Source organism: Egretta garzetta, unplaced genomic scaffold (genome assembly GCF_000687185.1).
Source record: "Egretta garzetta isolate BGI_Z169 unplaced genomic scaffold, ASM68718v1 scaffold175, whole genome shotgun sequence".
In the NCBI taxonomy this organism is placed as follows: Eukaryota; Metazoa; Chordata; class Aves; order Pelecaniformes; family Ardeidae; genus Egretta; species Egretta garzetta.
This window is the reverse complement of record NW_009259860.1, coordinates 651,152-655,275: the sequence shown is the minus strand read 5'-3', so window position 1 is coordinate 655,275 and position 4,124 is coordinate 651,152. Positions and strand designations below refer to the sequence as shown.

The 4,124-nt window shown below is 56.6% G+C and overlaps 1 long non-coding RNA gene across 1 annotated transcript in view; it reads left to right on the top strand.

The window, feature by feature from the left end:
- Positions 1-3,304: 3,304 nt before the first annotated feature.
- The window catches only part of LOC118452412, a 25,202-nt gene continuing 24,382 nt past the window's right edge, over positions 3,305-4,124 (top strand). Inside the window, exon 1 of the long non-coding RNA XR_004842183.1 lies at positions 3,305-3,317. This is a non-coding gene — a long non-coding RNA (uncharacterized LOC118452412). The remainder of the gene's footprint in view (positions 3,318-4,124) is intronic.

Below are 4,124 nucleotides of genomic sequence, written 5' to 3'. Positions count from 1 at the left end.
AGCTTCTCACAGAAGCTGCCCCTGTAGCCCCCCACTACCAAGACCTTGCCACAGATACCCAATACAGCAGATGACCTTATTGTAGAAGGGTATCAGATTAGTTAGACAGGGCTTTCCCTTTGTGAACCCATGTTGACTATGCCTGATGATTGCATTGTCCTCGAAATGCCTTTCAGTAGCACCTAGTAGGATCTTCTCCATAATTCTTCTAGGTACTAAGATTAGGCTAACAGGTCTGTAGTTACCTGAGTCTTCCCTCATGTCCTTCTGGTACATGCGAGTAACATTGCCTAGCTTCCAGTCAGCAGGGACCTGCACTGACTCCCAAGACCTTTGGTAGATGATTGAGAGAGGTCCTGCTGTAAGATCCGCTACCTCCTCCCACCAGGCCCCATGGACTTAGGAACGCTCAACAAATACAACCAGACCCTTACAATTTCAGGGTCCACAAATGGTAAGTCACTGGTCCCACAGCCATGGTCCTTCAACTCAGAGGATCAGGGAGCCAAAGGTCTATCACTACAATTAAAGACAGAGGCAAAAAAAACACTGAATGCCTCCGCTTTTTCTGCCTCCCTATTTGCAAGGTGACAATCTTCATCAAGTATTGGCCCAATGCTTTCCTTAGACCCCCTCTTGCTATTAACATACTTAAAAAGTCTTCCATGTCTGACACAATACCGGCCAGTTTCAACTTGAGTTGAGCTTTGGCCTTTCGTGCCATTGGGACCTGGGTCTTTCTTTGAGGCCTGGCAGCAGCTCTTGGTGCCAAACCCAGCAGCCACCTTCTATACCTCCCCTCACCCTGTGTGGCAAGCTTGGCTGCAAAGGGGTCACAGAACGGTGCGTGAGAGGAGGGTGAGGGGCCCTGGAGAGCACGAAGATGCGCTGCCTTTAATGTGGGGTTCACTAACAGCAGAGAGGAGCTGTGCTGGGGGAAGTCCTGCAGAGACTATGCGATGGGGAGGGGTGGTGAGGTGGTGGTGGTGGGCACTGGGGAACTGACAGTGCCCATCTGCCACAGAGGGGTACTTTCCAAATGGAGAAGAAGAAATGCCAGCTCCCAGGCTGGATCTGGAGGAATGGGAAAAAAGCCTGTGCTTAAGGGCAGCAGCACACCCATCTTTCATGGCTTGTGTCCCGTAGCACTTGAATGGAAGGAAAGAGGGCCCAGCAAGACCAGAGAACCCAACTCAGTGGTGCTCCGATCAGCACAGAAAGGCCCTTCAGGTCCGTAGGGCCAGGCCCCATGTCGCTTGAATCAGGGGAAAGGGCCCCTGGAGAGAGGACAGAGCTAGATGCCATGGCACCTTGCTGAAGGGAAAGGGGCCCTGCAAGTGCAGAGGGCCAAGACCCATGGTGCTGTGCTCTGGGGACGGATGCACTCCAAGAGCACAGGTCTAGCCCCATGGTAGTCAAAGCAGGGCAACAAGGCTGTGCAAGACCAGAGGGAGAAAGCCCCACGGTGCTCTGCTAAGGATGAAAGGAAACAGTGGCCCCAGCCCCAGGAAAAGGGAGAGAAAGTGGTACAGATGGGGATAGCAACACCACCTGTTAGTAACGCCAAGACTTTTCCTTCAGTTTTCAGGCCTTTATTTTCTTTTACTGATTGATAATTAGACTTAGAAGGCCGTGAGCCCTTCAGGGCCAGCACGTGACCCAGCTGCGGTCCTAGCCACTTTCAGCACCGCCTGGGGCATTGTTCTAGTGCTGCTGGTGGGGTGGCCTCTTCCTGGCTGGAGAATAGGCCTCAGGGCTGCCAGCCCTTCTCTTTGGGGGTCGCCATGGCTCCCCAGGGGAGCATTCGCTGCCCCAGCCGGAAGCAGATGGATGTGCCATGGCCTCCTCAGACTCCTCCAGGGGCTCCTCTTGCTCCCCAGAGATAGGAATGGGGGCAGACGGGCTCCCAGGACCCCCATGAAGGGCACCTGCTGAGGTGCTGGGGAGGACATCCACACTGGTTCTTTCAGGGCTGACAGAGGGGTCCGGGCCAGGTGTGGGAGACCTTCTTTGGGAGGAAGCAGTGCGGTTTTGGAGGGAGGCCCCCAGCAGTGAGACCAGTAGATCTTCATCCAGCCCAAAGAGAACCAAGAGGGACATGATGAGGCCCTCCACTATGTCTGCCCGTGAACGCTGGTTCCCAAAGATCAGTCCCAGCTCCTGATGCACCCAGGTCAGAAGGGGCTGGAGGAGGGCTGGGTGGTCCCAGAAAAGGGATGCCCAGGTGTTGGGCCGAAGGCTGCCCAGAGCCCAGCCCCACAGGCTGTGGTTGTGTTCCTGCAGAGTGACGGAGCCTGTGGGCAGCTGTATGGCCAGGAGCTACTCCTGCCTGGTGGCTGACGGCTGATGACGCCGCAGATGGCGTGACGACATGCTCTTCAAAGTTGTCATCCGCCTGCACTGAGAGCATGATGGAGATCTTCCTCTTGCAGAGGGGGCACTCGGGCTTCCTCTCAGCCCACTGCAAGATGCACAGGTAGCAGAATTGGTGGAGGCATGGTGTCACATAGCTGGCCTCCTCCCAGATGTCCAGACATATTGAACAGCAGTTGTCCAGCTCCATGGCCATGCTCTCAACGTGCTGCAGTGGCCTGGGGGGAGCTGGGGATGTTGAACCCCTCCCTCTCACTGGCACTGCAGCAGCGGGTGTCACGCTAGGAAAGGAAGAGAGGCCACAGTCATTGGCTGGCCTGGGGAGGGGTGGAAGAAGTGCCCAGGTCCCTCAAGAAGGAAACCCTCCCAGCTCTCAGGCCAGAGTGAGGTGTCCGCGCATAATCACCTCTACTGTTGCAAGTGCACCTTTCTGGGTGCCCCAGCTGCCAGAACCTGGCAGGGCTGGGGAAAATCCTTCAATAGCTCTGGGGTTGGGCACAGAGAGCTGCAACAAATAACTCCCTGAGCAGGACACCAGCACCAAAGGCTTCACTCAAGACTCCCAACCTTGTGAACTCACTCAGCTGGAGTGCGAGCACAGGACAGCTGGATGAGACTCAGTGCCCAGATATAAGCAGCCAGGGTCGCATAGTCACAATCCATTGGTCAGGGACATCATAGTCCATCGCTTGGAGATGTCACAACTCAGTCTGTGGTTATATGAGAACCCGTAGCTTGGGAACTCGGTGACAACAGAACCCATCACTCGGGGACGTCACTGTCCATTGCTTGGGGATGTCACAACCGGCCATCCTCACCCACAGCGTTTGCCCTGGCAGCGCTGCGGCCGGAGCACACGCATCTGGGGTTACTGCAACACCACTGTTCACTCCATCCCTCCATCTCTTGTCTTGTGCTCAGCATCGGTCACTGAGACCTCAGCTGTGTCTTCCCAGGGCCTTGTCAGGTCGCTCTGGCCATGGCAGATGCCTCCAGGCACATATGGCAAGGGGGTTCATTTGATAACGCCTCATGCCTCCCTTGGTGGGCATACCCCAGGAAAAGGGGGAGAAAGCAGCATGGGTGGGGATAGCAACACCACCTGTTAGTAACATCGGGCCTTTTTCTGCAGTTTTCAGGCCTTTACTTCCCTTGACTGCCTGATAATTAGAAGGCTGGGAGCCCCTGAGGGCCAACGCGTGCCCCAGCTGCTGTCCCAGCCCTGTTTTCAGCACTGCCTGGGGCATTCTCCTGGTGTTGCTGACCTCCCCAGACTCCCAACAGCTTTGGTAGATGGGGTCCTGCTAGCTCCTTCAGTACTCTGGGATGAATCCCAACAGGCCCCGCGGAGTTACAGACATTCAGCTGACATGACTGCTCCCTTACAACTTCCACGAAATGCACTCCGGCCCCTCCAGGGCCCAGGCATGCCCCTCTGAACCCATCTACGCTGCCACGGCGTCACACCTACAGAAAATGCACCAAGCACTATGTGGGTAGCGAGAAACACCGAGCAGCCTTGTCTGGGCAGATGGCTGAAACGACCTGCCGAGGTCCCTTTCTGGCGGGTTTTTTTTTCTGGTACAAACGGACACCTCACAGAAGTCCCGGCCAGGGCACAGGCCATGCCAGCCGGGGACGGCCCCCCACGGGCCTTTAACCCTCACCCTGCGGCCTGCCTACAGGGGCCGCCGGCCCATCCCCCTCTCCTCACGCACGCCCCCCGCCTCCTCGCCGCGGGGCCCAGGCAG